Below are 14081 nucleotides of genomic sequence, written 5' to 3'. Positions count from 1 at the left end.
AATTTCTCTGTAATATATATATATGTGTGTGTGTGTGTGTGTGTCTATATACACATAATAATGGTAGGTAGATTATATATATATATAATATATATGTATATATAGGTATACATGTATATATATGTATATTATATATTATATATATTATATATATTATATACATATATATATTATATATATGTATATATGTATATATGTATACATGTATATGTATATATGTATATATATATAATCTACCTACCATTGTTACTACTTTTATGACAGCACTTCTTTCTTTGTCAGGTTAGGACTTTTAGTAGAGTCAAAATGTTGAAAACTTGAGTCATTATTTTACTTTATTTCTAAACTTCTCTAATTTTCAGAATGACTTGGAACATATAATCAAATACTGATGCCTAAGCTTTATGCTTCATGCTTAGAGGAGTTCATGGACCAGGGTCAGATTGGAGCCTAGGAATCTGCATTTTTTGGAGAGAGAGAGAGCCCATGAGTGGGGGAGGGGGCAGAGGGAGAGAGAAACAGGATCTCAAGCAGGCTCCACCCTCAGCACAGAGCCCAATGCGGGGCTCGTTCCCATGACACTGAGATCATGACCTGAGCCGAAATCAAGAGTTGGATGTTCAACCAACTGAGCCACCCAGGCACCCTGGAATCTGCATTTTTTAAAAAAGAACGCTTGATTCTGATGTTAGGCCCAATTTGGAACTATCACAGGTCTAAATTCTCTACCATTTACATTCTGAATTCTTTGAAGGCAATAAATATACCTTTGTCAACTAAAGAAAGTTCTAAAACTTAAATATACATATGAGTCATCTGGGGATAGTGTTAAAATATAGATTCTGATTTAGTAGTTTTTGGGTAGGACCTGAGAGTCTGCATTTCAGAAAAGCTCCTAGTTGATGTCAGTTTTATTGGTCCATGGAACACAATTTGAGTAGCTCTCAAGATTATGTGATTTTTAGAATCATCTGGAGATTTATATATATATATATATATATATATATATATATATATATATATATATATATATGGCTCCATACCTGAACCTCACCCCAGTTCAATGAAATCAGAATCTCCCAAAAAGAGAGGTCAGGATATAAGTACATTTTAAAAGATCTACAGGTGATTCTAATGGGTAGCCAGGGTTCAAAAGTTTCCCCCATACCCTCCCAATCTACATATGAAGTAATAATTATATTACCTATTTTCCTGAAAGCACCAAAAGACAGGGAGAGAGAAAGTGAGAACAAACAGAACATCATGAGCAATCATGACATCATTTACAGTGAAAACAAAATACTGCTATCATTTCTTGCCGTCAGTAGATCATTTCATGATAGAGATTTTTAGTGACACAGGTAAAGCTGAACATTGTCACCGTACATTTTATTTTTTGTAAGATCATTCGTAAATCTATATTAACTGATATTTTTGTAGCTGCTACTAAATAGGTATCTAAAAAAATTGCAGATTTACTTTTTAAAATTTCTGTTCAAAAATAAGTTCTTAAAAGGCAATTCTGAATTTGGCTTCTCATTGTGAGAATAAATGGTCGCGGACATGCCTCTTACCACAAACAAGTAGAAAACTACAGAAAATATAGCAAAGAGCTGTTTTCAGACATTGGAAACAGGCAGCCCAGGGCTGTTGTCCATGACAGAAGAAAATGAACAAGGCACCATGATTTCCCAGCTTTCTGCCTAGAGGCATATTCTGGATCATGACCCAAGAAGGGGCTCTCAAGGGGAGAACACCAGTCTTGCTGAGATGAGATGACAGAAGTCAGAGCTTAGGAAGGCGAAGGTGGCTGGAATTCGTGGGATGGACTAGTAAGAGAGAAGAGAGATACACACAGAGAAGTAGCTCCAGAAAATCTGCACGGCAGTCCCGCTGAGTCTACTGTTGAATATTAATCTGCACAGGTATGGAATGAAATTCAATCTGGTAGGCAAAGAATCACCAAGCACGTAGAAGCTAAACAATCAGCAGAGCCTACACAGGACTTGAGGACACACAAGTTACAACAAAGCAGATTAAAGAGACCTTGTGGAATACTCAGAGCATTCAGTATAGACTCCCGAAGAATGATGTTTTAGTAGCCAGATTAAAGAAACAAGAGGCAAAAAGACAGGACTCACGACCAGGAGAAAAATTAAAAAAAAAAAGAAAAAGAAAAACAGATGCATAAATGACAGAGGTAATGGATTTACCGTAATCACAAATGAAGATCTAACTCACGTATGTAATCTCACATTTTAGAATTTGAAAGCAAGAGTGGGCATACAAACAATGTGCTGGGTTTGATACCTGAAATAACAAATTTGATGCTAATTCCTTTTCATCTGAGTTATGTATAACAATGCTAACCTATTTATGGTTAATGAGTATCACTGTATAACTTGTTAGAGAATAAATTTAGGTAAGATAGATGTTACTAAGAAACAGAAAACAGCATCTGTGACAGAAGATAAACACGACTTGTATTTATTTCTTACTGGCTGAGATCAATCTTCCACCATGATATTTATTATTTCAAGGTATGGTAATTCAAGATGTGTTGTCATATCCATAATTACCTCCTGACTAAAGTAACTGTAAAATTAATTTTGGGTCAGAGTTATAGAAGAGTATTTGAATATTCTATCAGATTTTATATCTTTTCTGCAATAATTTATAGAGATTGCTCTTAAAAAGAGTAGGTTAGCATTCCTAAAAACAGGGGCTTAAAAATACATTAAAACCTAACATTCAGCTATGAAACTTTATCATCTTGCATTACAAGTTATAATTATTCAAACAATTGTTTTTGCCAGCTAGAAGTTGTTGCTGAAGTTTATGTAGCAAGTGTTTTTATTTATTAAAGTGTGTTCACATCATTTCTTTTGAATGTTTGTTTATTTTTAAATGCCCGCCTAATAGCAATTCTACATCCCTCTACCTTCCTTCTTCACGTAAAGGAAATTCTTGTGTGATTAATAACTAATAAGAATAAAGAACTCAGGAAGGGCATAGATACACAAAGCTGGGGCTATTCATGGTTAGCAGAAATGTACTAACTGAATACATTCTCCTTCCTCATCTCCCAACATGACTTCTCAGTCTCTAACCATGCCGGCTCATTCACCCTCCTTCAATATTTTGTAACTTTCCACTCTCACACCCTTTCTCTTTGGCATCTTGTCTATTCCACAACTCCAACTGCTATCTGTTGAATACCCATTATAAGACCACTTAGTTTCTCTCACCGACCACACATGTCTCACTGACCACTTACTGAGTTTGAATGACTATACATCCTAAAAATATTTCTACTTTTCACATCTTTGGGTCAGCCTCTCATTATCTCTTGCATGCACTAATAGAGGATTTCTCAACCCTTGATACTATTGACGTTTTAGGCTGAATAATTCCTTGTGGTGGCAGGCTTTCCTATGCATTGTAGTATTTTTAGAAACATCCCTGGCTGCCACCCAATAGGTACTAGAAGGACCCCCTCTCACCAGTCGTGAAAACCAAAAATATCTCTAGATGCGGATAATCGTCCCCAGAGGGGCAAAACTGCCTCTCACTGAGAACTACTGGACTAATGCTACTACATTCCAACTTGTTCCCATGTTTATTAGCCTTTGCTTTCTCCAATTCATCCTCTAGGAAAGTGAATTTTCCAAAATTAACTCATAACCAAGATTCCATTTAAAATCCTTCAGTGATTCCACATTGCCTAAAGAGAAAGTAAAAAATCTTTCAAGGCATTTATTGCTCACTGATCCATTTCCTTCTGGCCTATGACTATTTCTGAAGGAGACGAGGATTAAACCCCCAAAACTGTCACACGATGTAGACAGGCACATTCTACCATTCTCCACGCTGAGGTTTAAAGATAACTGCTAGGTATTTTTGGCTCATTTGGAAAGCTATTTAATTTTCCAATTCTTTCTGTTATTGATGTCTTGTATCATATTTCTACCTAGTTGGACCAAACAGAAAATCTTGGCTCAATAGGAAGGCAGCACATTCATTTTAATTATTGCTAATGAAGAAGCTTACTTAGAAGAAGTCAAAACATAGGTTTTAATTTTAATTCCCGTTTTTCTTACCAAATGATATTGAGAAACCAGAGGAACAAAAACAACTACCCTACACAAAGAGCAGCACATATTTCGATGCACAATTCAGAAGCATTTGCATTAGTCAGAAATGCTATAGCAATAATCTGACCTATTGTTAGAAATCTAGCAAGTGCATTTTTCATTGTTTCCCAGTGGGACTTTATGCCAACCAGTATTGATTGTGAGAGTTCCAAACTTCTGTTGGACTCTTCTTGTCTCTTAGTTGATAATTACTTCAGCCCAACAATAAGACAATTTGGAATGGTGAACATAAATTGATGCAGGCTGGGGGAAACTGTCTGATACCTGGGCAAACGTCACTTGAGTTGTGCTCTCATTTGAGGTCAGAGCATAAAACCCTCTCAATATAGATATTTATGCAAGATTTTTACATTATTAATTTCTACCTCATTTTGTAAATCATTGTTTTGATTTTTAAAGCTTACCCTAAGGACTTAAAATGACTCATTGAATGATATCTAGAGTTTATACAAACGTACACATAATGTGATGTGGAGCAAGAATTTAGGGAGATGGACAGAAGGAACACACATTGGCCAAGGGAGTATGGAGAGGAACGAAAATCAGATGTCACTAGGCCTGGATAGAATTTTGCTTCTTTGAAATAGAAACTAGATTGTTGGTTTTTCCTCTAATGTAGCATCTGTAAAAAGCTTCAGCAAACCAGCTATGGCTCCTCAGTTCCTGGAGACTTCACTTAAAACTTTTGTCCATATAGTGTTGTGTTTAAAAAGTTGGGCTTTGGAGTCAGACCCTTTCAAATCCCAGCTGCACTACTTGCTGGCCATGTGGTGTGTGGCACGTCATTGAACTTCATGGTGTGTGGGATTCCTCACATGAAAAGCTGAGTGTATAATAAAGCCACTTACCTCATGAGACTGTGACACTGAATTAATAACCCACGTCAAGTGCTCAGAACAAAGCTTGTCATGGGGCAGCCATCCCATAAATGTGGTCTGTGATTACTCAGTGTAGTCTCAAAAATCTGAAAATCAAGACAAAGAGCAGGTAGTATCTCAATAGTCAATCTCAGGTGGCCAAGGCAAGCACTATCTACCTACCTAACACAAGCTGGAACTACTTTCTTTAAAGAAGTGTTCTCCTTCCATCTGCTTTATCCTTTTTTAAACCTCTGTTTAATGTTCATGTAAAAAGTTCCAGTGCTCGGTTCCCTTCCAGTTTACCTTATGGTTATGGTGTATTTAACACTTGGCCTAAGTTTAGAGTTTAGAGGAAGTAAAACCAGTTACATCTTTTAATTTTTGGAAGTCTTATGTGATGGCTTTCAAATATGACTACTCATTAACATGTCCAATTTGTTCTAGTAAAGCTTGGGCCAAAGAAGCATGAATTTGTCTGCTATGTTAACTAGTTGTTAACAGATAACTTCTTTTGTTATTTTTGTTTTGCTTTGTTCTAAACCATCTTTCCCTCCAGTGTTTCCTATCACAAGGTAACACCTTATTCTTTTTCACTAATTTTGTATTTTGGAATGCTTGTCAGGTGAGCGTTATTCTTAGAATTTGGAAGCCCTTGCCTGATGTTCTTAAGACTTCAGGAGAAAGGTACTATGAAAAGTATTACTGTTGTTATTATTAACAAAAACAATAATAGAACACTGCAGCTGTGAAAGAATTGAAAGGAAATGCATCCAAGGGCTTTTGCAGACATTTTGAGGTTCACACAGAAAAAGCTGAAAAATATGTCTCTCGCCGTATTTTGGCCAAACCAACCCCGTCTCTTGATTTGTGTTAATTATGTCTGAAAACTCAATCCCCAAAGGCCATGGTCTTTCCATCCTTCCATTTAGAATTCGTTCTTTTGCCGTGGTTACTAATTACTGGCCAATGTCCTGACCATCCAGCTGTGCTCTGACAACGTTACCTAGCTTTTGCGTTCTCATCTGCTGAGGTGAGCACTCTTTTCTGCTGCTTAGTGACTGTTAAATCATCCGGCAAAGACACAGATACCCTGCTTCTTAGTGCAAAAAGAGCTGGGGTGTAAGACTTTTTTTCTTTTTTTAAAATGATGCAAGTAAACCGTATATGAATAGGAAATGGGTTAGACTTCTCTAGATATTTATTTCTCCAGGCTAAACTTAAAGATTCAGATCAGATGGCCAGGTAATGAGTCAACAAATTCTTCAATATAATGCTCCAAACAAGTAATAAATGGCTAAGGGCAGGGATGACATTTTCCTTAAAAAAAATGTACAGGGGTTAAAAAGCCATATATATGTGTCACTTTAAGAATCACTTATTTGTAGAGTTTGAAGTTCTGTCTTTGAATTGACACCATCCCTTCATTCCACCATCTGCACCTTATACACAAAGGGATGGATATTACTTTGGAGACAACAAATCATTAATGTTCAGCATGACCTATTGTAGAGTGGCACTAAAAGTGTGATTTTCAAAGCCTGATATCCTCATTTAATGTATAATTCTTCATCATCTTTGAACACTCTTCACAGAAAAAATTTGTTCTCAGCTAGCCACAAGTTTGGGAATTTAAATGAATTATGAAACTCATTCAGAGCAATATATAAATGTCTAAAAATAAACCGTAGGGATCTAATTTTGAGTTGGGTCAGGAGAGCCACCTCCTTATCATGAAATAATGTTTTAGCACCAGTAGATAGTGTCACTTTTGGCATAGTTGTTGATGATAAATTTTGGGTAGGAAGAACTTTTGATGCCCCTTTACAAAGAAAGTCATAAAGGGACCCAGCCTCTTCCTATAGCTAAAGAATGTATCCAGTCTATGACTCTGGAGGACTTGAATTTAATATATCAATGTTAATTATAGATATCAAAGGCAAGGGTATAAAAATGAGAAATGAACTATCCATGTACCTAACAAATGAAAGTTAGATTAAGCGATAGTCAGTTACTGTTTTTCCAAGAAGTTGCATAGCTATTTCAATCTATGCATAGTGTTGATGGGGAAATAAAATTGTTGTAGCATCAACCTAGGTGGAATGGGGTTCCAGGCTCTTTACAGCTGCATTGTCCAGTGCAGTACCGGTAGCCACGTGCTACAGAGCACTTGAAATGTGACTAGTCTAAATTCGGTGTATTATAAATATAAAATAGACACAAGATTTCAAAACCTTAGTATAAAAATGTAAAATGTATTAATAATTTTATATTTTTGTATTTTAGATGTTAAATAATATTTAGAATATAATAGGTTAAATAAAATGCATTCTAATTAATTCCATCTGTTTCTCTCTACATTTCTAGGGAAAAGCTACCAGTTTAAAAAATACAATCTTAAACTCTGTCTGTAGCCATATTCCCACTGGATTGCACTGCTTCAGATAACTAAATATTGTTAGCAGATAGGGTGTCAAAAAAAAGGGGGGATGAATATTGAATAAAGAGGGCTCTCTGCGATCTGTATCAAAATCCATCCTTTATTCTGGTGTCTGAGCAGGATGGAGAGACAACTACCCATAGGAGCAGAAAGAGAAGTTTTCATGAGGAACTTTGAGGACATAGTCGTCCCTGCTTGGGAACCAAACTTGCAGAATGCAATACAGAAGGCAAAATGGGAGTGAAGAGTATTTTCTCACCTCATTTTAGGCATTTATTTAGGGAATTTTAGGGCAGCCAAACATGGCTTCTTTCAGGTCTTGTTCTGTTTAACAACTGGAAGAGTCCCTAGGATCTGGCCATGTCCCCAGGTGCCTGGAGAAAGATGGCCAGTGCTGGTGAGACACAGCTGAACTAGGATGTAACAGGCAAAGGAACAGCAGCACCCAATAGAGCTGACTTTTTATATAGATAAGAGAGCATGCAGAAGAACACTGAGCTGTGGTGGGCTGCAGAAGTGATTTGGGACGATGTGATCAAGAGCCAGGCTCCTATTACCATTTTCTCTCTCCATTCATACCTGTATAGTGAAGATGGGGGAAAATGGCGTTCCTTAGACTTGTCCTTAGTGTCAAAAGTTAACGGGAATATTCAGATTTAAATTTCAATCACCACCTATTTATAATTGTTTTTAAACAATAATTTTTCAATTTTTGTTGTATTTTCGGGCCACTAGCTTCTATTTTAAAATCAACCTTTACTTCCGGAATACATGTCGTACCTTTCAAACGACTGAAGTTTTATGTTTGTAGAAGTGTTTGGATAAATCCATTTCTCCCTGTGGATTTATTCTACTTCATTTTGTTCTCTAAAGCTAGGGCTGGTTAGTGGAATTTTCTTTGAGTTTTGTTTGTGTAAGACTCAATTTATATATAATATATAAATATGCAAACAGCTCAGTGGAAAACACTCTGTGCACTGTGTCCAAAAGCTGCCTTTCTGAATGGAAGGGAGGGAACAGAACAGTCAGAGGTGCTTTCTCTGCAGGTATGGTGGAGAGGAAGGGGAATGGGGCCTTATCTTTGCCAGTCCTCTAAATACAGAGATAGGTGATGGGTTTTGTTTCTATGAGAACATTTAGAACCTTCAGCTGTGGATAACAATTTAGAAGCCAGCAAAGGAGACTATTCATTCAAGGACAGAAGTAAGGATTCCACTGAACCTAGCCACAAAGGTAAGTCAACAGAATAAGCTTACTGAAAAATACAGGTTGTCTAGTGTGTTTTTCTCACTATTTGTGTTGTTTACTTTATCATGTTTACTTGAAAATGGACTCCTGTATGACAATCCATTCTGTCAAGTTTATTTATTAAAAGAGTAGGAATGATTAATGACTCTAGTGAAATTATGGATCCCTATTGTTACTAGGGCTAATTCAGTAAGCCCCAACTAAATCTTGTAATGTATGACATATATACATGTGTCATTCTTTGGGATATAAATGATTATGTTAATACTGATGCTGTGAAGCTTCCCTTCTAGACTAAATCAACATCAGCTCAAAATAAATAAATAAATACATAAATAAATACATAAATAAATAAATAAATAAATAAAAAGGTAAACAGTTTGAATTTAGTTAAGGACTTTCTCCAAACAAAAACAAAAACAAATACAGTAACTATTTATTTCTTCTCTATAGAACTCTAAGTAAAATGCACCAATTTGTATAAATTAAGGAATACAATCTGATTTAGGCAAAACCACTCATCTTTTTAAATGTCTGTAATTATATCATTTTGATTTATCATCTATTGATAAGAAATAGTTATTCCACAACCTTCTAAACTTCTAAATAGGTACTTTATAATGAAAATATTATATATAGAGTATATATTTTTCATATTTCAATGTTAATCATAACCTACAAATATAAATCCCCTACTGGGTACCTGATACGGGGCTAAGTTTCAACCCTAGGAGGTGAGTAATACTATTACTCTGATTTCACAAATGAGCAAATTAAAGGACACGAAGTTAAATAACTGATCCAAGGTGATGTAATTCATACAAGAAGCAGCCAGAATTTGAAAGCAAGCAGCTTAACTCTTAACTTCTATACTGTTCTAGCAGGTCATGTTGAGCTTTCTGAAGATCAGTTGTTCTGGTTGACATTGGGTGTTTTGGGTGAGCTGCTCCTTGTTTCCAGACATTTGGTTAGAGTTCCCTAGCAAGTGACTCTTCAACTGTATGCAACCAAAGTGGGACTGCCAATGCAGGTTATTTTCTGCTTTCCTCAGAACGATGCTCTTTCTTCCAGGAATACAACTCTATTTTTTTAATGTATTTTTCTTAATGCTTATTTATTTGTGAGAGAGAGAGACAGAGTGTGAGTGGGGGGAGGGGCAGAGAGAGGTGGGGGGACATAATATGAAGAAGGCTCCAGGCTCTGCGCTGTCAGCACAGAGCCCGACGCGGGGCTCAAATTCAAGAACTGTGAGATCATGACTTTAGCCAAAGTCCGACTTAACCTACTGAGCCACCCAGGTGCCCCGCAAGAATACAACTCTTAAGCAGAGTGCTACAAGTCAAGGAAGTGATTGAATCTGAGCTATGTCCATGGTCATTCCTTGAAGGAAACCTTCCATTAATTCCCAGGACACATTTTCTTTTGCTCTTTCATGTATTTATTTTATCCTTTTGTTTGTATTTAGTTACAATTGCTTCTAGTAAGTGAAGAACTCTGAGAGATATGAAAACATAATTTTGGATATTCCAGAATAGTTGTCGTCTAAGCATTCTGCTGGGTTCCTAAGTACTTGGAATTTATTTGTTGTTGTTTTGGAAAATGTGGTTATTCTGAGTAGACTGCCCTTAAATCATGAGTAGGCACAGATTAATTGCATTCTTCCAATTTATTGAGCTTCATGAACTTTTTTTTCTTGTAAGTTTCCTTTATTGATTCCAGCTCCAAAATTACATTCCTGTGACCTGTCCTACCTTTCACATCTAAGGATTCTATAAGAATTGAGTTTTTGCATTATTTAAGAAATTAGATACAATACGTAACCCCTGACATAATAATTACTCTTTTGAAGTGTACAACTCACTGTTGTTGTTGTTGTTGTTTTAGTGTATTCACAAGGTTGAGCAACCATCACCAATAATTATCTAATTCCAGAATACTTTCATCACTACAAAAAGAAATCTTGTTCCCATTAGCAGTCACTCCCAGGATTCTTTCCCCCTAGCTCTAGGAAATTACTAATTTATATTCAATTAATTTACACTGTTTAAATATCCTAAAAGTATTTTCTTTACAAGATAACTTCTCCTTAATTCCCTCAACCTATATTCAGTGTTTAGCATTCTCTACTTTTATACACTGACTTGAAAATAAAAACAAAACAAAATGTATTTATGTCCTAATAGCTATTGAGAGAAAATAGTTACAAGACATTTAGCTCTGTAAGTTGTTCAGAATCTTTTAATTCTCTTTCTTAAACTATTAATATATTTCTGAGTCTGAGAAATTATGTAATATTATGCTTATATTTTATTTGGATCTGGGCAAATGAAAAAAAGGCAATGGATAGAAAGATTATGCAAAGTCAGATTCCATAATCCTCCCCAGAATTGTTTGTCCTTGATCTAAATTAAGTAAGACACAAACCTTGATCTAAAATAAATAAGACAAACCTCATCTTCAATTAAGCAATTTGAAGAAAATTTAAACTCTTTTGAATATGTGCTTTTTTCTCAGGGTCTTCCTAATGTCATACCTGAAAAAATAAACAGTTATCTTTTTTTTTTAAAGTTTATTTTACTTATTTTGAGAGAGAGAGAGAGAGAGAGAGAGAGCGAGAGAGCATGGGAGGGGCAGAGAGAGAGAATCTCAAAATCCCTAACAGTGCAGAGCCTGACATGGGGCTCAAACTCATGAACCATGGAAATCAAGAGTTGGTCTCTTAATCAACTGAGCCACCCAGGTACCCCAAGAAACAGTTTTCTCAATGTTTTCATCTGTCTTATTCTAGAAAAGATTTTAAGTAGCTGTATTTCTCAAGTTAGTAATTTTGACTTCAGGATCTACTGTTTTTAGGCAGTGTCTCAACTTCTGCTTCTCAAAGGACCTCCACAGGTCTTGGGAAGTGGAGAGCTTCCTGGTGAAGAACTCAGGCTCTGGAGTCAGACTACCTGAACTCAAATCCTACCTCTATTCTTAACCAGTCACACGAACACAGGCAAGTCACTTAACCTCTCTGTATCTTTTTCCTTATGTATAACAGGGGGATAACACAACATACCTTAAAGTTTTTTTATCAGTAGATGAGATAATAAAAGTAAAGTGTTCAAAGTAGTGTGTGATACATTCTATGGGCTCAGTTAAGGCTGGCAATTGATATGAACTGAAACTATCCTTCCTCACCTCACCAAATCCATTCCTGAGACAGCTACAGTTTAAAATACATCCAGGCAGAACCCCTGTGAAAGGGTAAGAAGGCTACATCATGAAAATTTTAGTCATAGTAATGATAGTTCTAAGTTGCTGAACAGATCTGTGCCAACATGTTGATATATCTTTTACTTGGTTTTGTTTGTTTCTTCATTTATAATTTCTCAGCAACCGAGTAGGGTAAGTGGTATTTCCACTTTACATGTGAATAAACCACATTTCAGACGGGCCCATTAACTAGCTCAGGGTTTGCACATTCTTCACATTTTCTTTCCAAAACTCTCCCTGTTCAAGGATACCCAGTGACTCCATGAGAACTCCAGAGGCCCAAATAAATATGTTTTCTGGAGCTTGTGGGATGTTCCTCTTCAGGTATCTCAGATTTTGTTATTTGGCCTTATCACATCTTCCTTTTAGGGGAGTTTAATTAATAAGGCACTGAAGAAACATATGTAGCAGACATACAAAGAATAGAAAATAATCAGGGGTGGAATTCATTTGAGTACACACGGCTGATGTTTTCAGGAATCTGTCGTGAGGGCGGTGGTAGGGTTGCTAAGATCTGAAGGAAATCTCCCTCCAACTTTTAGCTCGATTTCTATTTCTACAGATGGAGAAGATGGTCTTCATCCAGAAGAACGAAAGCATGTCCTGGAGGTTGCCTCTATTAGGATGAAGGTAGTCTTTGAAGCTCCCCTGGGAGAACCATAAAAATTCATCTGACTTGGGTCCACCTGGGGAATTTGGCAGCCAGGGGAACAGTGAATCTGCTGAGGTCCACATATGTGTGCAGGGGAATAAAGTCTCCAGGATAAGCATCACATAGCATCCTAAAGAGGCATCCTAAAGAGGCAATTTTACCAAATACAGGCAATTGAGAACAATATTCTTATATATAAAATAGATTGAAGTTTTTAAGGTGCACTCTTAAATTATAAATACCATCAAAGTCCTAGCATGGAAGAGAAGTTACATTCTGAAGTATTTAATTAAAAAATTAACAAAGGGACTGTTTGCAGAGATATACACAGAACAACAAAGAATGTTAAAGCACTCAGGAACTAACAACAATCAGAAACCATCAGCAAACGCTAAGAGTGGCTATTCCTCACTCATCTTTAAATCTCTAGTATCTTGTACAGTAATGGTCACATAGTGTTATGATCATCATCATGATAGCTATGATTTAATGAAGGCTTCTCTTGTGCTGGCCACCAAGCTAGACACATCATTTCATACATTATCAGCCATTTTGTGATTTGGGAACGATTGACTATATTTTACAAGATGGACAATGAAATTCAAGACTCTAGGGAGAAAATTACACAGGGAATATATGCAGAATTAAAAATTGCACCTCACTCAAAATACCATGCTATCCAAGTTATATTAAGTGAAGGCCCATTTTACATATCAAATGAAAGATTTCTCTTGTGTTTACTATTTTCTACTACTCTGGGGCATCTGGGTGGCTCAGTTGGTGAAACATCCAACTCTTGGTTCGGCTCAAGTCATGATCTCACACTGGTGAGTGAGATCAAGATCCATGTCAGGCTCTGCACTGAGCACGGAACCTCCTTGGGATTCTCTCTCCTTCTCTCTCTGCCCCTCCCCCTGTTCAGGCTCTCTCTCGCAAAATAAATAGAAGCATTAAAAAAAATTCTACTACTCTAAAAAAAAAGTCAGCCAAGTAGTTTTCTATCTACACTCCAGCAAATAGTTAAAAATGTATAACTCTCATTTCCCCTGGCATTTTGCCAGAAAAATATTCCTGTTTTGTTTCCCACCCAGATCACAAACTCCTCAAAGGCTGTGTTATACAGCTTTGTACCTCTCAGAGACTCTCATGCTTTCTACATACCAGTTCATTCTTATTTATACATACATTCTTTTTATGCTTTTTTTCTGCAGCATCAGCATGGCTACAAGCCTAGCTCTCACAGAGTTTCTATTATAACTAGTTTCTAGAGCAGCCACTTTTACATCCTGAAAGTACAATGCAAGTTATGTTTAGTTTTTGAATCAAAATTCATCTTATTTTCTCAGTGCCTCTACCTTTTTTGAAGAAACTTAAAGATGCCCAATATGAGCTTTGCAAAATTAGAACTGGCTATTATTTGTATTATTTTTTTAATGTTTATTTTTCAGAGACAAAGAGCATGGGTAGGGAGAGGC

General features: G+C 36.3%; 1 long non-coding RNA gene across 1 annotated transcript in view; it reads right to left on the bottom strand.

Annotated features, from left to right (window-relative positions):
• Positions 1 to 4792: 4792 nt before the first annotated feature.
• The window catches only part of LOC128312238 (uncharacterized), a 98119-nt gene continuing 88830 nt past the window's right edge, over positions 4793 to 14081 (bottom strand). The window contains exon 3 of the long non-coding RNA XR_008291261.1: positions 4793 to 5118. This is a non-coding gene — a long non-coding RNA (uncharacterized LOC128312238). The remainder of the gene's footprint in view (positions 5119 to 14081) is intronic.

The sequence above is a fragment of the Acinonyx jubatus genome, chromosome D4 (assembly GCF_027475565.1).
Source record: "Acinonyx jubatus isolate Ajub_Pintada_27869175 chromosome D4, VMU_Ajub_asm_v1.0, whole genome shotgun sequence".
NCBI classification, from domain to species: Eukaryota; Metazoa; Chordata; class Mammalia; order Carnivora; family Felidae; genus Acinonyx; species Acinonyx jubatus.
This window is presented reverse-complemented; position numbering and strand designations above follow the sequence as displayed.